At 47.5% G+C, this 24,459-nt stretch overlaps 1 protein-coding gene across 3 annotated transcripts in view; it reads right to left on the bottom strand.

Moving 5' to 3' along the window:
• Window positions 1–18,401: 18,401 nt before the first annotated feature.
• KLHL25 (kelch like family member 25) overlaps window positions 18,402–24,459 on the bottom strand; it is a 51,260-nt gene continuing 45,202 nt past the window's right edge. For all 3 annotated transcript variants that reach the window (XM_081550459.1, XM_081550460.1, XM_081550458.1), the window contains one exon: window positions 18,402–20,088. The gene's annotated coding sequence lies outside the window, so the exon portion shown is untranslated. The remainder of the gene's footprint in view (window positions 20,089–24,459) is intronic.

Here is a 24,459-nt window from a genome sequence, read left to right as displayed (position 1 = left end):
TGATCACACCAAGGCTCGTAGAATTAGACCAGACCAGCCAGAGCCAGCGTCAGGCCGTCCTGCCAACATGTAGATACAAGGTTCTCCCTTAAGCACGTGCTTCTCAAACCAGTCTTTAGATCTCTGCATTTGAACTGTCTGTCTGCTTGTTAAAAATGTATCTCCCTGGGCACAACCCAGGTTTAATGACTCAGAGTCTCGAGGGAGGAAGCTGGGGAATTTGCAGGGTTCATGAAATCTCTGAGGATAGTTCAAGAGGTCCCGGCTGCACCCCCATACTTCCCCCACCCAGGAAAGGTAAGTGTGAGGAAAGGGAGGTGAAGAAAGAAGCTCTCATATCCCACCCCTCAGAGCAGTGAGGTCCTCTCCACTCTACAAACAGAACTTCCCTCCATGGAATCCCGCTCTTGTTCTGCAGGTAATTCTCCGCAAACATTCTGGCTATTGACGAGTCTGTTGACAAATCATGGGAGCTGCTGCTCGACCGTGGGCTGAAGAGACGGGCTTCAGTCTCTCAATCTGCAAGGTGGGACCCGTACCACCCCGCCGGGCCGCTGAGATGACCAGGCAGCACAGAATCACCGTAGATTGCGCCGTAGATTCTTCCTCCAATTGTGTGTGTGACCTTGTCACTGGAGGGCTGGGTGGCCCTGAATGTGTCACATCCACAAAGCAGGTGGTTGGACTAGAGTCAGGCTCTTGGCCTTGCGCACGTTGGACTTATCAGCGGGTGGGTGGGGGACCTCCCCGCCCAGAACCTTGGAGATGGGGGTCTGAGCATCTCGACATTTGAGTGGTTCCAGTTGGTTCCTACGTGTGGCTGAGGTTGAGAGGCTCATTGGTCCCCAAGCTTGATCCCAGAGATCAGCTCTGTTCTACAGACAAGGCTCCCTCCCTGGGCATCTCCATGAGCCCCTGAGATGGATGGAGCTGGCTCTGTCTCTGCTGGGAGCCTAAGCTTTGAGCCCTCCGTGCTCCAGGCCCGAAGGGGGACAGCTCTCTCCTTGGGCCTTTGACTCCCGCCAGAGGCTGCCAAGGGCTTCCCTGATGGCTCCACAGTAAAGAATCTGCCTGCAATGCAGGAGACTCAGCTTTGATCCCTGGGTGGGGAAGATCCATTGGAGCGGGAAATGGCAACCCACTCCAGTATTCTTAGCTGGAGAATCCCATGGACAGAGGAGCCTGGCGGGCCACAGTCCACGGGGTCGCAGAGTCGGGCACGACGGAGCAGCTGAACATACACGCAAACAGGCAGGAGGGTGAACACGAGGGAGCAGGAGGCAGAAGTGCTGCCCTGGGGAGCACAGCCCCAGCGGGCCATCCGGGGGCCTCCAGAAGTAGTGAAAGTGGGGGGTAGAGAAGACAGGGCACCCAGCCCACTCTTGGGGCTGAGTCAAGTGCCGCCTGCAAGTCCCAGCTTCTGGTGCCCACCTCCATGTGACTTTCCCCCAAGGATTCTAGACCACAGGGCCGCTTCTCCAGCCCCACCTGCCCTTCAACACCCACAGGCTCTCCACCTACCCCCATCCCAACCTGATAGGAGCCACTCCTCTGCAAGGACGCTGTCTTAATATTTGCTCAGCGGGATTGGGGGGGAGGTTCATTGTTTGATATTATAATTCATATTCTCTAAAACATGGGAAATACTGAGATTTATTTTTTAAATATTTTTAAACAGCTATAATCCCATCAGTCAGAAAAAAACTATCCACTAACATTTTATCATGTTTTCTTTGTACTCATTGTTTTAAAATTGAAGTATAGTTAATTTATAATGCTGAAAATATTGAAGTATAGTTAATTTATATGTAAATCAAGTGTACATCATAGTGATTTGGGGTTTGTTTGTTTTGGCAAATGATATTCCATTATAGATTATTATAAGATATTGGCCCTGTACTATGCAGTAAATCCTCAATTGCTATCTATTTTATTTACTGTGTGTGAACCTTTGTGACCCCATGGACTGTAGCCCTCCAGGCCCCTCTGTCCATGAGATTCTCCAGGCAAGAATACTACAGTGGGTTGCCATTTCCTCCTCCAGGGGATCTTCCCAACCCAGGGTTCGATCCCTGGGTCACCTGCATTGCAGTCAGATTCTTTATCATCTGAGCCACTAGGGAAGCTCATTGTTTATCTGTTTTATGTATAGTCCTTTGTATCTGTTAATGCCATACTCCTAATTCCTCCCCCGCCGCCAATCCCATTTGGTAATAAGTTTGTTTTCTGTGTCTGTGAATCTGTTTTGTATATAGATTCATTTGTATTTTTTAAATTCCACATATAAGTGATGTGGTATATAGTATTTGTCATTCTCCATCTTATTTCACTAAGCATAACATTCTCTTGGTCCATCCATGTTGCTGCAAATGGCAGTGTTTCACTCTTTCTCGTGAGTGGGTAGTACTCTACTGTATACACGTATTGCACCTTCTTAAACCAGTCGTCTGCTGACGGTCGCTGGGTTGTTTCTGTGTCCTGGCTGTTGTAAGTTGTGCTGTGTTGAACATTTGGGTACATGTATCCTTTTGTTTGGGGGGCTTTTTTAGTTGCAGCATCCCAGATCTTTTTCACTGTGGCATGCAGGATCTTTAGTTACAGGCATGGGATCAGTTTAGTTGCAGGGATCTGATTTCCTGATCAGGGATCAAACCCAGGCCCCTGCATTGGGAGCACAGAGTCGTAGCCGCTGGACTGCCAGGGAAGTCCCACATGTATCATTTTAAATTAGAGTTTTCATCTTTTCTAACTATATGCCCAGGAAGGGGATGGCTGGATCATATGGTAACTCTGTCTTCATTTTTAAGGGTCCTGCATACTGTTCTCCATAGTGGCTACACCAAGTTCCATTCCCACCAACAGTCTTTGTACACATTTTTATTTATCAGAATTAAAGTCATGTTCTATATAGACACTTATATCCTACTTACTTCATTTCACGTTTTCATATGAACATTGGGTACCTAATATCCCACTTTATAGATGTGTCACTGTTGGGAATTTAGGTGTTTCCAACTTTTCACTCTTACAAATAACATGCAGGGCTGGTTTATAGCACCGCTTTTCCCCCTATTTCAAAGTAAATACATGTTTATTAGAGAAAATGTGAAAACTATTAATAAGTTGAATAAATAAATAAAAATTATAGTAGGAAGTTCTGCCTCCAACCAAGATGGAGTAATATTGACCAAATTTACTCACCTACCTATAACAACCAAAACTCGAGATGAAATACGTGGAATGACACTGGAAATCAAACAACAAAGTACAGGTACCCCTGAGAGACCAAGGTCCTGTCTGAGCCTACCTTAAGCCTTGCAACTGCCCTGAGTTTCCCAGCTGCAGCCAAGGGTGAAGACACAGGTGGAATCTGGAAGACCCCAAGTTGAGGGGATGGAGCTGAGAGTCATGAGATTAAGGCAAATGGATCTGGCAGGACAGGGGACTTCCCTGGTGGTCCAGAGGTTAAGAATGTGCCTTCCAATGCAGGGGCCACGGGTTCCATCCATGGTTGGGGAACTAAGCCCCGGCACTGCAACTACAGAGCTCACGTGCCACAGCTAGAGAGAAGCCCGCACGCCACCAGGAGGAAGCGGAGGGCTGCGAGGACAGATCGAACCCAGCCCTAAGACCCAGTGCAGCCAAAGAAACGAGCCTGGTGGTAAAGAACCCACCTGCCAGTGCAGGAGATGGAAGAGAAACGGGTTCAATCCCTGGGTCGGGAAGATCCTTTGGAAGAGGACATGGCAGTCCACTCCAAGATTCTTGCCTGGAGAATCCCGTGGACAGAGGAGCCTGGCGGGCTACAGTCCATGGGGTCGCAAAGAGTCAGACATGACTGGGTGCTTAACAAAAAGAAGTGAAAAACTGATACTCCAAAGGCAACAACATACTGTTGAAAGAAATAAAAGAAGACCTAAGTGGAAACACATCTGTGTTCATGGATCAGGAGACTTAACATTGTTAATAGGCCAGTATTCCCCAAATTAATCTATGGGTTCACACAGTCCTTGTCAAAAGCCCAGCGGCAACTGGGATTCCCTGCAGAAACTGACAAGCTGACCCTAAACTTCATATGGGAATTACAGCAATCCAGAACAGCTACAACAATCTTGAAAAAGAAGAGCCAAGTTCGAAGACACACACTTCCCAATTTCAAGACTCACTACAGAGCTATGGTTATCAAGACAGGGTGTTACTGGCTCAAGGATAGACACAGAGATCTATCCTTAATCCAGTAGAATAGAATTGAGAGTCCAAAAATGTTTTTAAAATTTTTTATTTATCTATTTGGACTGTGCTGGGTCTTTGTTGCCGGGCGTGTTTTTCTCTAGTTGCGGTGGGGTAGGGGCTACTCTAGTTGTGGTACACGGGCTTCTCATTGCAGTGGCTTCTCTCGTTGCAGAGCACAGTCTCCAGAATGCATGGGCTCAGTAGTTGTGACACATGGTCTTAGCTGCCCCGCAACATGTGAAATCTTCCCTGACCAGGGATCGAATCTGTGTCCCCAGTGTTGGTAAATTCTTAGCCACTGGATCTCCAGGGAATTCCAGTGGTCAACTGATTTTTGACAAGAGTGTCAGGACTATTCAATGTAGAAAGAGCAGTCTTTTCAATAAATCATGCTGGGACAGCTGGATACCTACATGGGAAAAAAAATGAAATTAGACACACACTACCCCCCCACACACACACACACCACACATAATAACTAACCTGGTCCCTGGTGGCTCAGATGGTAAAGAATATGCCTATAATGGGGGAGACATGGGTTCTCCATGGGTCAGGAAGATCCCTTGGAGAAGGAAAGGGCAACCCACTCCAGTATTCATGCCTGGAGAATCCCATGGACAGAGGAACCTGGTGGGCTACAGTCCATGGGGTCACAAAGAGTTGGACATGACTGAGGGACTAACACTATTGTAAGAGCTAAGAAAAAAACAGGGTCAAATCTTCATGACTTGAGCGTAGGCAAAGGCTTCTTAGATATGAGGCTAAAACCACAAATGTAAAAAAATAATAATATGGGCTTCATCAAATTTAAAAACTTGTGTGCCTCAAAAAGTACCATCAAGAAAGTGAAAAGACAACACAGAATAGGAGAAAATATTTTAAATCGTTAATCTGACATGGGAATTTTATCTAGAATATATAAAGAACACTTTCAACTGAATAATAAAAGGACAAATGACCAAATTTCAAAATGGGCAAAGCCTCTGAACAGACATTTCTCCAAAGAAGATACATAAATGGCCAATAAGCTCATGCAAAGATGCTCAACATCATTAGTTATCAGAGAAATGCAAATCAAAACCACAAAACATGAACTATCAATCTACACACACTAGGAAGGCTATAATAGTTAAAAAAAATAAAATAACAAGTGTGCAGAAGGCTGTAGAGAAATGAGAACCCTCGTGTGCTGCTCCTGGGACATAAAATGATGCGGCTGCTTTTGAAAATGTTCTGAGTTTCTCAGGTGGTTGACCATAATGTACTGATACTTGCTACAAGGATAAACCTTGAAAACATCGTGCAAAGTCAGAGCATCCAGTCACAGAGGACCACATACTGTTGTATTCCATTTATAAAAAACGTCCAGAGTATAGGCAAATGCAGGGAGATCCGCAGTTGCCTAGGACTGCAGTGGGGATGGAGTTTCTTGTGGGATGAATGAAAATATTCTAAAATAGACTCTGATCGTGGTCATGTAGCTCTGTGCACACACTAACAGCCCCTGAGTTATACCCTCGGTGTAGGACTTTTGTGGTGATGGATATGGCACGACAGTTGATGACTGTGATGATTTTCATGGGTGTATTCGTATCTCAAATGGTATAAAATTGTACAGTTTAAATACGTGCATTTTATGGCATATCTATTACACCCCATAAAACTATTTCTAAAAATCACCTACAGTGAGCATCTAGAAATAAGCACACTTCACAGTATGATATATCCTTCCAATGTCTTTTCTCTGAACATAGTTTATTTTACAAAATGGTGTAAACCTGCTCTTTTTCCACTTGGTAATATATCATGATTGTCTTTCCACATCATTAAGAGCTTAGGAAATATTTGGTGGCCACATAGCCTTTTATGTTGAATAATGCAGTAAAATATTTTGTCATTTATCTTTTTTTTTTTTTCGGTTGCGCTGGGTCTTCATTGCTGTGTGCGGGCTTTCTCTAGTTGTGATGCACGCACACATGCTTAGTCATTCAGCCATGTCTGACTCTTGGGACTGTAGCCTGCCAGGCTCCCCAGTCCATGGGATTCTGGTGGTGAGAGGGGGCTACTCTCGAGTTGCGGTGTGTGGGCTTCTCATTGTGGTGGCTTCTCTTGTTGCCGAGCATAGGCTCTAGGGTTCACAGGCTTCAGTAGTTGCGGCACGTGGGCTCAGTATTTGTGGCTCGTGGGCTTGAGCACAGGCTCCATATTTGTGGCGCACAGGCTTTAGTTGCTCTGAGGCATGTGGGATCCTCCTGGGCCAGGGATCGAACCCACTTCCCCTGCATTGGCAGGCAGACTCTTATCTGCTGTATCACTAGGGAAGTCCAATAATGCAGTAAATTTATTCCAAACAGGGGAATCCAAAATGATCCTTCTGAGCCTTTCTGGCTCCAGGGGCTCTTCTACCCCAGGGGGCCCAGAAGGCAGAGAGAAATTCACCCGGGCCCCGTGCCAGCACAGGGCAGGCAGCCCAGGCAGTGATCAGCAGACTTTCAGGGTCACATGTCCTTCTGCAAATGATTGCAGAACAACATGCGCTTCTTGCGTTTTTAAGTTGATCTCTAAAATGATGTCACAAGTTTAGTAGTTACAAAGTTTAGAAGTTGTCACAGTATTTATGTGCTTTGAATAGATTCAGGGCCGAAGATTTAAGCTGTTTGCTTCATAGGATATGTCTACCACGTAACCTAATCAACAAAGCCAGTCCTTACTGGCAAACTGGCCGATTCGGAATTTGTTTCCCCCAGAAGAAGTTTGATTTAAAACAAAAAATAACTTATTTATTTGGGGCTTCCCTGGTGGTCCAGACAGCAAAGAATCTGCCTGCAATGCCGGAGATCTGGATTCAGTCCCTGGGTCGGGAAGATCCCCGGGAGAAGGGCATGGCAACCCACTCCAGTATTCTTGCCTGGAGAATCCCACGGACAGAGGAGCCTGGTGGGCTACAGTCCATGGGCTCGCAGAGTCAGACGTGACTGAGCGGCCAACACACATTTATTTATTTGGCTGTGCCAGGTCTCAGTTGCAGCATGCAGAGTCTTTAGTTGCAGCTTGAGCTCTTCCTGGAGGCAGTCAGCCTCCTGATGAGAAAAGTCTCTGCATCAGGAGCCAGAATGGATTCCTTAAGACTCTGCTCGCTTTCCAGGAAGGAGCCGAGGTCCTATGACTGCAGGAACCATTGGCTCCTGAAGTGAAAACCCAGGCCGTGGCAGGAGGAGGAAGCATGTGTACCAAGACGAGGGAGATGGTGGCCTCAGCGCTGAGGCTCCCAGGCGGCTCCCAGCTTCCTGCAGCCAGGGTTCAGGGGCAAACGTGGATTTCTGATGGAATTTCCTCTGACCCTTCCCCAACCCCCAGAATTCTGGAGTGCTTTCTCCTTTCTGATAATGCTTTTCCTAACACGTCCCCCAAAATGACCCTGTTGGAAACGTTTCTGGGGCACAGGACACTGTGGAAGGAGGTCTTTATTTTCCTGAGGAGTATAGGAACCTTCTGGATAAGGGTATCCACAGACAAGGGGGGCTGCAACATGGGCCCCCACCGGCCTGACTCCCAGTGTACCCCTATACCTCCTTGCGCCACGCACCCCGGAGGCTCAGCTGTGGGGACGGCACACACCATCCGCGAGGCTGAAGCACGGCTCAGCCTCCCCCGGGAGGGGCCGGGGGCCAGGTATGCTGTGGCCCACCGGAGCATCGGAGCGCAGCCTGGAGAACAGAGGGGGAGCCGGCCCCCCAGCTGAACTCAGCAGCCCGGCCTCTGGGGTATCGTCTTCGCTTGTGTTAAACTCTCATGTCTCTCCTTGAGAAGCGGGGAGCTGGAGAGGGGAAGCGATAAGACCCTCGTAGTAGATGTGACCCAGAGCACGAGCGTGTCCCCTCTGCGGACACGGGTAGGCTTGTCTCAAAGATGTTGCGAAGCTGAAATGAGCCCGCTTGTGGGAGAGAAGGCCTGGTCTCAGAGCAAGCTTTCCCCTCCGTGCTGGCCTTCGGGTGAATCTTGGGGACAGGAGAGCTGCCTGTCTCCTCCCCTGGTTCCCCACCCCAGAAGGTGCTGCTCGGCCGGGACCACCCTGGCTGTCACAGGTGATGCAGGGGCAGGTCTACCTGCAAACAACTTTACAATCATGGGGGTCTGGCTGGGGTGGGGGAGGGGGACAGAGGTGTGATGTGAGCACATGAGTGGGCCTGTCACCCACAGGGAGGGGCAGGAACCCGGGAGGGGAACAGGCCCCCACCTGGAGCCAGTGCCCGGTGTGGGGCGGTGCCCCCTGCATCAGATGAATTAGTTGGTTGTGCAGTACCGGGGTGTCTGGAAGCTTCTTCTGGGGTCCCAGAACAAGGCCCTTCCTCTCTCTCTCTTGCAGAAAGGCCAATTCAGCTCCCTTCTTACCCAGTTCAGCTCAACATGCCAGTTGCTGAGCGCCTGCCTTGGGGGGACCGCGCCTGGGCGCAGACAAGAGTGTGTGTAATCAACCCCGTGAAGTGGTAACCAGTCCTCCTGACAGACGCAGGACGGGAAAGGTGCTGGGGTCCTCCAGTGGCCCTCATGTGGCCGGAGGCCCAAGAGCCCCCTCTTCTGCTGTGACCCCAGGGCTCTGACCTCCAGCTGCTGTGCCCAGGTCAGCCCCAGAGCCAGACTCCCTTGGCTCGGGGGGCCTGGAAGGCCAGGGGTCAGCAGAGGGGCCTCAGGAGGAGCTAGTGACTGTCCCGGTCTCCAGGGGGCTTTCCCACATCCTGAGACCAGGACATGTGGTCGCCCTGGACACAGGCACAAGTGCCGACACTCTCTAAACCAAATCCCAAATGCTCCCCAGGAAATCCCATCCCACCCCACCCACTCTCTGCCAAAGCTCCCTGGAACCACCCAGGTCCTGACCACAGCTGTTCGGCTCTGCTCAGCCTTCTTCTGAAGGGCCCCCCCGGCCTCTGCAGCCCACCTAGAAAAAAATGCCCTAAACTAGACAGGGCAGACACCTGAGCTCCAGATGACAAGCAAGCTCCCTGAAGCCTGAGGGCCCAAGGTCTGCATCCCAAAGGGATTGAAGCCCCCTGCAGAGCCTGAAGCTGGAGGACACCCGCCCCCCAACCCCCAGATCTCTCCCAACCCACCGCGATTTTTAAGGAAAGAAAAAAATACGCATGTTCTTATACAAAGCCCCTTAACAATCCTTCCAGGCTTCCCTGGTGGCTCAGCAGTAAAGAATCCGCCTGCAATGCAGGAGATGTGGGTTTGATCCCTGAGCCGGGACGATCCCCTGGAGGAGGAAATGGCAACCCACTCTAGATTCTTGCCTGGAGAATCCCATGGATGGAAGAGCCCGGTGGGCTACAAAGAGTTGGACACAATTTAGCGACTAAATCACCACCACTCCCACCACCACCAATCCTTCCAGGTAGGTAAAAGGATTCTTCTTTATTTTACAAATGAGAAAAATGAGTCTCAGAGAGTCTCTTGCCCAAGGCCAGGCTGCTGGGGTCATGCCAGAGATCAGTCCGGATCTGCTTGGCTTTGAAGCTAGATGCTCTTCAGGTGCAGACCCTCCCCTTTCACCTCCACGCCTGCGTCTTTTCCATGAAAACTGCGCAGCACTCTGACCTCTGGGTATAATATGGCCCAAAGCATCAACAGGAGAAAGAGTGACGTTCGTAAAAATACTGGTGGTGATTCAACTGATAACCCCTAACCTCCACCGCAGACGACGTGCACGGGGTGGGGTCTCTACTCAGGGAAAGGTGCTGACCAACAGGAAGCTCACCTTTATGGGGCTTCCCTCATAGTTCAGTTGGTAAAGAATCTGCCTGCAGTGCAGGAGACCCCGGTTTGATTCCTGGGTCGGGAAGATCTGCTAGAGAAGGGATAGGCTACCCTCTCCAGTATTCTTAGGGTTCCCTTGTGGCTCAGCTGGTAAAGAATCCACCTGCAATACCGGAGCTGCAGGAGACATGGGTTCAATTCCTGGGTTGGGAAGATTCCCCTGGAGGGATCTTCAGTATCCTTGATGAATACAATACCCACTCAGTATTCTTGCCTGGAAAATCCCATGGACGGAGGAGCCTGGTGGGCTCCAGTCCATAGGGTAACAAAGAGTCAGACATGACTAAAATGACTCAGCACACACACATGTATATATACACACAGATAAAACACATGAATGTATAACTGAATCACTTTGCTGTACATCTGAAACTAACACAATATTGCAAATTAACTACACTTCAACTGTGTGTGTTTTTTTTTTAAGATCCTTCTTTCCTCACCATAATTTACAGGCTCAGGTGTACCAGGAAGCATGTCTGGTTCTTTTGCCCTAAGCATGTTTGCCTAATTGGCCATAAGGCAACTTTGTCCAAGAAGATAAAATAATGAAAAATAAGAGGGACATTAAAAAAGACACAGTAAAACATGAGAAATGAATAACAAAGTTAAAAACACTTTTTTGTGACACACAAAATATTTGAATATATTTAAAATATGTGTAGATTCATGGCAATACTGCAGAAATAACTGATTTTGTGAGTTGTTCCTAAATACTTATCTTCCAAGTCATAGTATTTTATACATTTTTTTGGACTTATTCATTTGTTTTGCTGACATCACACTTTTTTCATTAAAATGTTCCCCTTCTACCTGTTTTCCAAGCACTAAGAGCATATTCATAGCTGAGCTCTGTGTTGTGTTGTGAAAACTTCTTTCCCTACTGTTTCTGGCATTTTGTCTCATGTCCACTGATAGATGTCCCAAAGTTCTACTGGAAATGTAGCTTCAACTCTGCTTCTTCAAATCACAGAAGGACCTGCAAACTGCTGTGTTATCATTTCCTAGTATTGCAGGCAGTATGGCTTCGCGTTCTTACTTCACACCTCCAATAAGTTTCATCACATGTCCATATTGTCACGTGTGCTTGGTTGCTCAGTCTTTGCAACCCCCATGGACTGTCGATGGGATTTCCCAGGCAGGAATATTGGAGTGGGTTGCCATTTCCTCCTCCAGCGGGCCTTCCCAACCCAGGGACTGAATCCGCGTCTCCTGCCTTGGCAGGCAGATTCTATACCTGGGAAGCCCCATCATGGCCATATACATAGTGGTTATTATCCACGATTTTTAAAAAATATTTGACTGTGCCAGGTCTTAGTTGTTGCATACAGGATCTTTAGTTGAGACATGTGAACTCTTAGATGCAGTATGTGGGATCTAGTTCCCTGACCAGGGATCCAACCCAGGCCCCCTGCATTGGGAGCTCAGAGTCTTGCCACTGGACCACCAGGGAGGTCCGTCATCCACTATTTTCGGAACCCGACGTCTTCCTGTCACTGCATACGTCATTATGAAAATGCTAAATGCCAGTGGTTCCTGAAAATTCCTAAGATTTACGTAATATGCAAATGGGAGGATTGCATCAAGGGATAAATGCAACCAACTGTCAACCAGTTATTTTACTTTCTATACCAACATTGCCTTATGGCCTATTAGGCAGTGAAAATGCTGGGGACAAAGATGTCAATGGCAAAGATCCTTATGGAGTAAGTTCCTGGAACCTCCAGGAGGGCCCCCTGGCCCAGGAAGGCCTGACTGAGGAGGAGGGAGGGGAGGCAGTAGGTGCCCCTCCTCACCCTGGGGAACACGGCAGCTCCAGAGACACTGACCCTGCTGTTGGAGGGTGTTTAATTTTGTTATTCATGTCTCATGCTTTATCATATCCTTTCAAACATTCCTCTCTTTGTTGTTCAGCCACTCAGTCATGTCTGACTCTTTGTGACCCCATGGACTGCAGCACCCCAGGCCTCCCTGTCCATCACCAACTCCCACAGTTTACTCAAAGTCATGTCCATTGAGTCGGTGATGCTATCCAACCATCTCATCCTCTGTCATCCCCTTCTCCCTCCCTCCCTCAATCTTTCCCAGCATCAGGGTCTTTTCTAATGAGTCAGCTCTTCGTATCAGGTGGCCAAAGTATCTTCAGCTTCAACATCAGTCCTTCCAATGAATATTCAGGACTGATTTCCTTTAGGATCGACCGGTCTGATCTCCTTGCAGTCCAGGGCACTCTCAAGAGTCTTCTCCAACACCACAGTTCAAAAACATCAATTCTTCAGCACTCAGCCTTCTTTATGGTCCAACTCTCACATCTCTACCTGACTACTGGAAAAACCATAGCTTTGACCAAATAGACCTTTTAATTTTCATTATTTTTTATGGCAAAGTTGCCTTATGGCCAATTAGTCCTGTCCTCTTTCCTGCATCGGAAGTCACAGCCCTTGAAGGCTCTGTCGGCCCTCTTGGGATCGAGGTCCCCAGGACTCTTATCCCATCATGGATGGGAGGGCTCCTGCTCACATCCCCGAGTTGGTCTGGCCCCTGGGAAGCCAAGGAGCCTGGAGTCAGGCCTGCGGGGCACTGAGTGGACACATATCCCACCCACTGCAATGGTGGTGGCCATTCCTACTGTATCCAGTGCTTCCCTGGGGGTTTAGTGCTTTACAGAGCTTAACCTCAATCCCTTCTGTTAACCCCGCCATCGGTAAGCCTCTATCAGAGAATCAAATGGTTTATTGGAGACCACACACAGATGAAAGAGCTGGGACCCAAACCAGCGGGCCTAGCGCCGAAGGCCACTTTCTGCCCACTGCAGCCTGGTGCCTCTCACCAGTATGAGCCTGTGATGAACAGCTTTAACCTCTTGGCCTGTTTCCTCACCAGCAGGAAGGGGACAAGGATGCCCACCTCCAAGGGGGTCACTGTGAGGATTAAAGGAGGTGATGTAAAGCAGTGGTCAGGGGGCACCAGAGTTGCAGCTGACGGATGCCAGCACATGCGGGGCCAGGCTCTGTCAGGGGCTAATAGCTGGACTCACATGTCCTACTCAGAGAAGAGGAAGCAGGTCCACATAGGCAGGTTCCATTCCACACCAGGCAGGTAGATGGAGATGGTATTGTCCCTTGATAGCCTCCCTCCCCTTTGTTCAGTAATATAGGTTTACTGACACTTCCCAGCCTTCCTTAAGAGTGTGCAGAAATTATGTGTCCTTAAAGAGGCTTGCTGGTCATATCATCGTCTTCCCCTCCCAGTGCCTGGAATGCAGAAGAGATGGCAGGGCCTAGGGGGCCATATTGGGCCAGGAGGTAGAATCCTAAATGCAAGTCAGCAGATCCACAAGACAGGAAGAGGTTGGGCCCAACCCTGTGCAGCCATTCTGGTTTTGGCCTCTTTACACTCGCAGCACAGCTGCATAAATGAGAAACACACCTCTACTTCCTGTCTGGGCTTTTTTCTAGAGCAGCCTGACCCAAGGCCGATCCCAAGTGTCCAGATCTCAGGCCTGGGAGGAGAGAATGCGTGCCTTGACTGTCCTCAGCACTGCAACAGTAGTGAACAGTGTGATGAGGCCAGTGTGTCCTCCCAGGGGTGGCCCTGGAGGCCGCGCAGGGCAGCTCTGTTCCTGACTGTTCTATCAGCACTGTACTTTTGAGATCCACTCACTCATTCAGGTGATGATCAATCTTATGAGAAACGTGCTGTAATACCCCAAGTTCAGCATCTGAGGCACTACCTCAGTGTTAAAGCCCAGCTTTGGCTCCGGGGGCCTGGACACCCTGAGGTTTAGAGCCGAGGCGCCCTCGCCCTGCCACCAGAGCACCATGAGGTCAGGTTTAGAGCCGAGGCGCCCTCGCCCTGCCACCAGGGCACCATGAGGTCAGCTCGCCCACACTGCCCAGTGGTGTGCCTTGCCTGTGCCCACAATCTTTGTTTTTTTTTTAATTGAAGTATAGTTGAGTTATAATATTGTGTTGGTTTCAGGTATACACAAAAGTGACTCAGCTGTGTGTGTGTGTGTGTGTGTTTTTCAGATAACTTCCCATCGTAGGTTGTTACAAAATATTAAATATAGCTCCCTGTGCTATATGGTAAATCTTTGTTGCTTATCTATTTTATGTATAGTAGCTTGTATCTGTTAATCCCATACTCCAGATTTATCCCTCCCCACCCCTCCCTTTCCCCTTGGATGACGGCAAGTTTGTTTTCTACGTCTGTGAGGCTGTTTCTGTTTCATATATAGATTAATTTGTATTATCTTTTAGATTCCACAAAGAAGTGGTATCCTACTTGTCTTTCTCTTACTTCACTTAGTGTGATAATTTCTAGGTCCATCCATGTTGCTGAAAATGGCAATATTTCATTACCTTTTACAGCCGAGTAATATGTTTATATACACCACGTCTTCTTAAACCAATCATCTGCTGATGCACACCTCAGTTGTTTCCATGTCTTGACTATTGTAAATACTGCCTCTATGAACACTGGGGTGCATGTATCTTTTTACGTTAGTTTTCACCTTTTCTGGATATATGCCCAGGGGTGAGACTGCTGGATGATATGGTAGCTCTATTTTTAGTTTTGAAAGGGCCCTCTATACTGTTCTCTGTAGTGACTGTACTAATCTATATTCCCACCAGCCGTGTAGGAGGGTACCCTTTTCTCCACACCCTCTTTATTCATAGACTTTTTGATCATGGTCATTCTGACCCATGTGAGGTGATACCTCATTGTGGTTTTGATTTGCATTTCTCTAATAGTGATGTTGAGCATCTTTTCATGTACCTATTGGCAATCTGTATTGTCTCCTTTGGAGAGATGTCTATTTAGGTCTTCTGCCCTTTTTTTTGATTGGGTAGTTTGTTCTTTTCCTATCGAGTTGTATGAGCTGTTTGTATATTTTGGATATTAACTTCTTATCATCTGCGTTGTTTGCAAATATTTTCTCCCATTCCATAGGCTGCCTTTTCATTTTGTTGATGGTTTCCTTTGCTGTGCAAAAGCTTTTAAGTTTAATTAGGTATCATTTATTTTTTATTTCTTTTGTCTTGGGAGACTGATCTAAGAAAATATTACTACAATTTATGACAGAATGTTTTGCCCATGTTTTCATGGAGTCTTATGTCATGCCTTTTATTTTGGTCTTTAAACCATTTTGTTTCTTTTTGTATATGAAGTGTTCTAATTTCATTTGTTAGTATATGTAGCTGTCCAGCTTTCCCAACACCACCACTGTTGCCCAAGTTTTCTTGCAGCTTCAGGATATCATGTCCTTTATTTTGGTCTTTAAACCATTTTGCTTCTTTTTGTATATGGAGTGTTCTAGTTTCATTTGTTCATATATGTAGCCGTCCAGTTTTCCTACCACCACCGCTGAAGAGACTGTCTTTTCTGCACTGTATATTCTGGCTTCTTTTGTAGACTGACCGTAGGTGTGTGGGTTTATTTCTGGCTCTATTCTGGGCCTTAGGTTTGTGGGGAGTTTGACCTCTTCCTTTCCAATTTGAATACCTAATATTTCTTGTTTCATTCACCACAGCTAGGACTTTCAATACTGTGTTGAACAGAAGCTGTGAGAGTGGGCATCCTTGTCTTGCTCAATTTATTTAGCAAGAAGGTTTTTATCTTTTCATCACTGAGTGTCATATTAGCTGTGGGGATGTTATAAATTGCTTTTATGATGTTGAGATATGTTCCCTCAATACCCACTTTGGTGAGAGCCTTTATCATGAATGGATATTAAATTTTATCAAATGCCTTTTCTCTATTGAGATGATCATGTAGTTTTTGTCTTTTTGTTTGTTAATGGGGTATATCACATTTATTGTGTATGTTGAACCATCCTTAAGACCTGGAATGAATTCAACTGGACCATGGTGTATAATCCTTCTTATGTACTGCTGAATTCTGTTTTCTAGTTTTTTTAGGACCATACCATGCAGCATGTGGGATCTTAGTCCCCTGACCTGGGATTGAACCTTTGTCCCCTGTATTGGGAGTGAGGAGTCTTAACCACAGGGCCACTAGGGAAGTCCCTCAGTGTGCTGATTTTTTTATTTTAAATATTCCCATATTTTTATGAGTCTTGTTTATTGACTTTTTTTTTCATTGCTGCAATAGTGGAGGATAAAAAGTACTTTCTTCATGCACAAAGCATGTCCAAATGACAGAAGCTGCTGTAGGAAGGACATCTTTCTGTTGGTAAAAATTTCTGAGTGCTTGGGCTGGCTGAGGGTGACCCCAGCAGGATGCCTGCAGTGAAACTCGAAGTGAATTCCAGTGTCTGGAACCAGCTGGCACAGACCAGGAGACGTGTTGGAGAGGAACCCACCCAGTCCACCCTCACCTGGCAGTTGTAACTGGCCCAGGAACATTCAACAAAAGGTAACCGAGGCCCTGTCTCCTGGTCCCCATTTACCTGTAAATTTTTTTTGTAGTGGCTTTGTCTAGTTTTGGTATCAGGGTGATGGTGGCGTCATAGAGTGATTTTGGGATTGTTCCTGCCTCTTCAGTGTTTTGGGAGGGTTTGAGAAGGATCAGGATAAATTCTTTGTTTGGTAGAATGCCCCAGTGAAGCTGTCCAGTCCTGGACTTCAGTTTGCAGGGAGTTTTTACAATTACAGATTCTGTTTCACTTCTAGTGACTGATTGGCTTGTTAAAATGATGTTTCTTCTTGACTCAATTTTGGCAGGCTGTATGTCTCTATAAACTTGGCTGTTTCTTCTATGCTGTCCAGTTTGTTGCTGCCTAACTGTTCACTGGATTCCCTCATAGCTTAGTCAGTAAAGAATCTGCCTGCAATGCAGGAGACCCAGGTTTGATTCCTGGGTTGGAAAGATCCCATGCAGAAGGAAATGGCAACCCACTCCAGTGTTCTTGCCTGGGAAATCTCCTGGACCGAGGAGCCTGGTGGGCTACAGTCCATGGGGTCGCAAGAGTCAGCCATCACTTAGCGACTACACCACCACCAACTGTTCGTAGTATTCTAGCATGATGTTTTTGTGTTTCTGTGGTACTGGAAGTTATTTCTCTTCTTCTGTTCCTATTTTGATTATTTGGGTTTTCTCTCTTTTTATCCTGGTGAGCCTGACTAGAGGTTTGTTGATTTTATTTTTTAAAAAGTAGCTTGGTTTCACTTTTTTTTTTTCATTGTTCTCTTTTAATCTCTATTTTCTCTCTGAACTTCTTATTTCCTTCCTTCTGCTGACTTTAGTTTTGTTCGTTCTAATTCTTTTAGGTTACTTGAGATTCTTCTTGTTTTTCTAGGAAGGCCTGTATCGCTATGAAATTCCCTGTTAGAACTGTGATGCTGCGTCCCATAGATTTTCTAAGATTGCGTTCTCCTTGTCTTTTGTCTCAGGGTATTTTCTGATTTCCTCTTTGACCTGATCCTTGAGCAGCGCTTCTTCAGTAGCATGTTGTTTAGTCTCCGTGTATTTGGTTTTTTCCCCATTTTTCTTTCTGCGATTGATCTTGAGCTTCATACCCACTGTGTCCAGAAAAGATGCTTGAAGTAATTTCTATCAATAATCTTTAATGACTTTCGCACTTCTATTACCTGCTCTTTGAACATGGGGTCTAGTAGACTGGTGAGGTCTGCTTCATTATTTGTTCTTTGACAGGCTTTCTCGTTCTTTTAATTGGGCTTAGTTTCTCTGCTTTTTTACTTTACTTACTGTGCTCCTGAAGGGGTGTTTTTAAGTGGGAGCATCCTTGTATAGACTGTGTGAGTCCAGTATTGTTGGTGTGAAGGCCACTATTGGAATGCACGCCAGCCTCATCTTTCCCCAGGGTGTGCTGGCTGTTGTCCCCTTGATCAGGGGTGTGTCTAGTGTGTCCAGAGCCTGTGGTGGGACGTTGTACAGGGCCTCCTCTTTACTGTGTGGCTGTCACAGCCCTGTCTGTCCCACCTTCCTGAGTTTACAGTGCCTAATCGCTACGAAAATGCGTGAAAGGAGAGCAGGCGACCATGGGCATCAGTGTTGTAATCGATGCCAGACACTGGAGTAGTGATGCCTCCCTTAACGCTGCTTGTGTTTCTGTCACACAAATAAGCCCTAACTGGGGGCTCAGAGCACACAAAGTGGCAATCAGTGGAATGACACCTTTAGTTGATACTCATGCATGGGCTTCAGGGAAGGAGTACTCAGCACTCCACATGAGGATCACTGTAAGGCTTGTGCTGCTGAAATGAGCTGAGGAGAGGAGGCCCTGTCCTCTGGGTGACTGTGGGTCCTTCAGGAGAGCAGGTCTCCCCCAGCACAGCAGGCCGTGAGCCCTGACTGCTGGGGCGGAAATCATCAGCCTGCTCATGCCTTGCGTCCCCGAAGACTGGCCTCAGCACCCCAGGAAGGCAAGGTTTCTCAACTCTTTTATTAAGTTAGAAATGGGTAAAAACAACACAACTTTTGGAGAAAGCACCACTGTGAGGTCCTTTGTGCTGTCAGATCTGTGCTTAGTGCAGCAATCCAACAGGCCGCGGGGGCCCCTCCAGGTGGTGTGGGCACTGGACCAGGGCTGCCACTTCCCTGGGCCTCCCCGGCTTCTCAGGCTGAGCCATCTCCTGGGACCAGGCCCCCGGCTTCTGGGTGGCTGAGAGGAAGCACTGAGAGCAAGGGGTGGCCTCTGGCACAGGTGGGGGCCGTGGGGTCCCCGGAACCTGGAGACGTGCCTTCTGCTTTTTCCCCAGGGGAAGCTGATGGCCTATGGCTGGTGCACATCTGTGGGTGAATCCTTCCCTAAAGATGCCCTCAGGGCCCCAGGAGACACCCACAGGCCCGGAGCCAGCACAGAGGTCCTGTAAGGGGGCAGGGCCAACTGGAAAGCAACCGGCCCCACGAGTACTACCGCCTACTTGGGAGCCCCAAGGCTGAGCCAGCCTGGTGCATGGTGCACACAGCAGGTGGCCTGGGAAACCACCTGTTCTGGCCAGCACGGTGCACCGGGGCAGGTGAGGGACAAGCCGAGACCCTCGAACACCAGGTGAAGGAGGCCGCAGGTAGGAGCAGACCTTTCCAGAAACCCGAGGCTGCAGCTGGACCTGTGAGGTGCCTAATATTTGGGAGGTGGGAGAATGAACAAATGGTTGGCAGTTCTCTTGTGACCACTGTCACGTTTTGAGCTTCGGGGACACGTGAGCCGGACCCCATCACCAGTTGGAAGGTCGAGACACCAGAGGACAGTGGGCCCCGGTTGAGGGGCCAGCATCACGGGGCTTTGTCACCCTCCAAGCTGAGTCCAGCCGCAGTGGGGTCTGTCATGGGCACCCTGGAGTCCCCCAGTGGTCCCCAGCTCACATCTGCTCCTGGTATGGGCAGGTAGGGTCCCACTCGGGGGCCAGTGTGCTCCTGGCAGGAAATGGGGTCACTGTGGCCTCTTGGGCTGGGCTCTGAGGGGAGGTGATGGGCAGCCCCATGGGCACGTGCTACCCAGGGCCTCTGCACACCAGGGCAGTGCACCCAGGGCATGGCTGGTCTGACCGGGAGATGGTGAGGTCGCTGGGGGTGAGGCCTGACTCTCAGGAGCCTATTTAACACTGGTGGCCTGGAGGTCAGTTGCTAAGAAAACATGGTAGGTGTCTCTGAACTGTTCTCTCCCTTAAGACTTTTCTCCACAGCACAATCTGGTCTCAGCACCCATTCCCAGGGGCTGGGGGCGTCCTCTGTGGGGAGACTTTACAGTACCGCCGGGGAAGCCCGGAGCCCAAGGCTGTGCTGCCCCCGCCCCACCCCCCCTCCAGGGACCCCCCCTCAGCCCCCTGCCCCAGTCCAGGATGCCCTCAAGGCTCTGCAGACATGTCTGTCTCCTCAAGGCTGAGGGCGTCCTGCTGTCTGTCCACGCCCCCCTGGAAGGTCCTCTCCCCCCCGCAAACCACTGCAAAGCAGGCAAGGCCTCAACCAGACCCACAGGATGCGGGAGACGGCTCTTCTTCCCTGAAGCTCAGAGCAGCCCCCGAGGCCGCCGCTCCCAGGGCTGGTGGGCCAGGCGGAGCGTCCCACGGACAAGGTCAGGGCCACGTGCAAGAGCGAAACACGCAGCATCTGCAGAGGAACGAGAGAGAAAAGGTGAATCGCCCACTGTCTTCTGTCCTCACCTGGAGCCGGACGTGATCGCAAGGCCACATGGAGGGGCTGGGGCTCAGGCCCCAGGAGGAAGGCCTGGGTTGAGAATGGAGCTCGCCCGTCACCTCCCTGAGCTGTGCTTTGCTCACCTCCATCCAGCTTCTCCAGACACACACTCTGCACACCCTCAACCCAGCAGGCACCGTGCCAGGCCCAGAGAAAGGGAACGGCAGACACAGCTGCCATCTCCATGGATCGTGCTCCAGTGGGAGAAACTGCAGGCTTGTATGCACAAATGTATACAGCCAATACACAAAGAAGTGCTATATGTGGGGAAAAAGAACACAAAACTTAAAAGAGATTAGAGAGCCATTTTGCACCAGGAACTGGTCTAAAGTCCTGGGTGAGAACCTTCTGCACCAACAACCTATGAGCAAGTGAAACTGAGCTCCACTCAAAGGAAAAAAAAAGCCAATAAAACATGGAAGAAAGCAAGTGCATAAAACAGTAGCGGAGACAGAACGGCAGAGCAGAAAGATGTGAGCTCACCTCTTCTTACAAAAACACCGAAAATACAATTAACTGCTGAGCAAGCATCAACAAAAAATGCTGGAACCTACCAAAAAAGATACGCTACGTCCAAAGACAAAGAAGAAGCCATAATATGATGGTAGGAGGGGTGCAATCACGATAAAATCAAATCCCATACCCGCAAGGAGGGCAACTCACAAACTGGAAATTATTATAGAAATTGTCCCACAGGAGTGAAAGCTCTGAGCCCCGTCAGGCTCCCAGTCTGGAATGGGAGGAGGCACCTCAAGAGAAGCTGGCAGAAGTCCTGCAGGGTTGGACTGCAGGAATTCCACAGGACTGGGAGAAACAAACTCCACTCTTGAAAGGTGCACAGAAGATCTTATGCACACAAGGACCCAGTAAAAAACAAATAAGAAAACAACCAGTGACCTTGTAAGAGCTTGGGCCAGATCTATCTGCCTGCTGGTACTGGAGGGTCTCCTGTGGAGGTGGGGGCAGCTGTGGAGACGGCGGGGACAAAGACATTGAAGGTGGTCGTTCTGGGGGGTACTCACTAATGTGAGCCTTCCTGGAGGGTGTCATTTTCTCACCAGGACCTGACCCCACCCATCAGCAGGTGGGCTGCTTAGACACCTCCTGAGAACACAGTCGTCTCTTTGTGACACCATGGACTATAGCCCAGCAGGCTCCTCTGTCCACGGGATTTCCCAGGCAAGAATACTGGAGTGGGTTGCCATTTCCTTCTCCAGGCGATCTTCCCGACCCAGGAAATGAACCCACATCACCTGAATTGACAGGAGGATTCTTTACCACTGAGCCACCTGGGAAGCTTCACAATATATTTAAACTGATGAAAAAATCTACAACAAAGAATACTCTACCCAGCAAGGTTCTCATTCAGATTTGGTGGAAAAATCAACAGGTTCACTGACAAACAAAAGCTAAGAGAATTCAGCACCACCAGACCAGCTTTGCAGCTAATGATAAAGGAACTTCTCGAGGTGGAAAAGAAAAGGCTACAACTAGAAACAAAAAAACTACAAATGGGAAAACTCACTGATAAAGGTAAACATACAGTAAAGGTAGGATGACCTACACACAAATATGACATCAACTGTGAGAAGAGAATACAAATGCAGGATATTGGAAATGCATTTGAAATTAAAAAAACAGCAACTTAAACTTGTTTATATATAGGCTGCTATATCAAAACTTTAAGGTAACTGCAAACCAAATATTGACAATAGATAAACACAAAAAAGAAAAAGGAATCCGAACATAACACTAAAGTTAGTCATCAAATCACAAGAGAACAAAATGGGATGAAAAAAGATCTACAAAAACAAATCCAAAACAATTAACAAAATGGCAAAAGAACAATATACATGCTGTCCACAAGAGACCCACCTTCAGATCTAGGACACCTACAGACTGAAAATGAGGGGATGAAAAAAAGTACTCCATGCAAATGGAAATCAAAAGAAAATTGGAGTAGCAATAATTGTATCAGACAAAATAGACTTTTTATTAAGTCTGTTACGAGACAATTTTTTCTTATTGCAAAATTCAGACTTAAATTGAAAGAAGTAGGGAAAACCACTAGTCCGTTCAGATATGACCTAAATAAAATCCCTTATGATTATACAGTAGAAATGACAAATGGATTCAAGGGATTTGATATGACAGCGTGCCTGAAGAACTATGGACAGAGGTTCGTAACACTGTACAGGAAGTGGTGACCAAAACCATCCCTAAGGAAAAAAAAATGCAAAAAGGCAAAATGGCTGTCTGAGCAGGCCTTACAAATAGCTGAGAAAAGAAGAGAAAACAGGCAAAGGAGAAAAGGAAAGATATTCCCATTTGAATGCAGAGTTCCAAAGAACAGCAAGGAGAGATGAGAAAGCCTTCCTCAGTGATCAGTGCAAAGAAATAGAGGAAAACAATAGAATGGGAAAGACTAGAGATCTCTTCAAGAAAATAAGAGATACCAAGGGAACATTTCATGCAAAGATGGGCACAATAAAAGACAAACGGTATGGACCTTACAGAAATAAAAGATATTAAGAGGTGGCAAGAATACACAGAAAAACTATACAGAAAAGATCTTCACGACCCAGATAACCACGATGGTGTGATCACTCACCGAGAGCCAGACATCCTGGAATGTGAAGTCAAGTGGGCCTTAGGAAGCATCACTATGAACAAAGCTAGTGGAGGTGATGGAATTCCAGCTGAGCTATTTCAAATCCTAAAAGATGATGCTGTGAAAGTGCTGCACTCAATATGCCAGCAAATTTGGAAAACTCAGCAGTAGCCACAGGACTAGAAAAGGTCAGTTTTCATTCCAATCCCAAAGAAAGGCAATGCCAAAGAATGCTCAAACTACTACACAGTTGCACTTACCTCACACGCTAGCAAAGTAATGCTCACAATTCTCCAAGCCAGGCTTCAACAGTACATGAACTGAGAACTTCCAGATGTTCATACTGGATTTACAAAAGGCAGAGGAACCAGAGATCAAATTGCCAACACCCACTGGATCATCGAAAAAGCAAGAGAGTTCCAGAAAAAAAATCTACTTCCGCTTCATTGACTACACCAAAGCCTTTGTGTGGATCACAACAAACTGGAAAATTCTTAAAGAGATTGGAATACCAAACCACCGTACCTGCCTCCTGAGAAATCTGTATGCAGGTCAAGAAGCGACAGTTAGAACTGGACATGGAACAATGGACTGGTTCCAAATAGGGAAAAGGAGTACGTCAAGGCTATATACTGTCACCCTGTTTATTTAACTTATATGCAGAGTACATTATGCAAAATGCCAGGTTGGGTGAAGCATTGGAATCAAGCTGGAATCAAGATTGCCAGGAGAAATATCAGTAACCTCAGATATGCAGATGACACCACCCTTATGGCAGAAAGCGAAGAGGAACTGAAGAGCCTCTTGATGAAAGTGAAAGAGGAGAGTGAAAAAGTTGTCTTAAAACTCAACATTCAAAAAACAAAGATCATGACATCCGGTCCCATCACTTCATGGCAAATAGATGCGGAAACAATTGGAAACAGTGAGAGACTATTTTCTTGGGCTTCAAAATCACTGCAGATAGTGACTGCAGCCATGAAATTAAAAGACGCTTGCTCCTTAGAAGAAAAGCTATGACAAACCTAGCTGCTGCTGCTGCTGCTGCTAAGTTGCTTCAGTCGTGTCCGACTCAAACCTAGACAGCATATTAAAAAGCAGAGACATTACTTTGCCAACAAAGGTCCGTCTACTCAAAGCTGTGGTTTTTCCAGTAATCATATGTGGATGTGAGAATTGGACCATAAAGAAAGCTTAGCACCGAAGAACTGATGCTTTTGAACTGGGGTGTTGGAGAAGACTCTTGAGAGTCCCTTGGACTGCAAGGAGAGCCAACCAGTCAATCCTAAAGGAAAGTAGTCCTAATATCATTGGAAGGACTGATGCTGAAGCTCCAATACTTGGTCACATGATGTGAAGAACTGACTTATTGGAAAAGACCCTGATGCTGGAAAAGACTGAAGGCAGGAGGAGAAGGGAAGACAGAGGATGAGATGGTTGAATGGCATCACCAACTCCGTGGACAGGAGTTTGAGTCAGGCCCCGGGAGTTAGTGATGGACAGGGAAGCCTGGCGTGCTGCAGTCCATGGGGTCGCAGTCAGACACGACTGAGCAACTGAAGTTAAGAAAAAAAAGAAAGAATGCCATTTGCAGCATCATGGATGCACCTAGAGATTCATGCTAAGTGAAGTTAGAGAAAGAGAAATATCATAGGATATCACTTATAGATACG

The sequence above is a fragment of the Giraffa tippelskirchi genome, chromosome 12, assembly GCF_054371585.1.
Source record: "Giraffa tippelskirchi isolate mGirTip1 chromosome 12, T2T-mGirTip1v1.2.pri, whole genome shotgun sequence".
In the NCBI taxonomy this organism is placed as follows: domain Eukaryota; kingdom Metazoa; phylum Chordata; class Mammalia; order Artiodactyla; family Giraffidae; genus Giraffa; species Giraffa tippelskirchi.
This window is presented reverse-complemented; position numbering and strand designations above follow the sequence as displayed.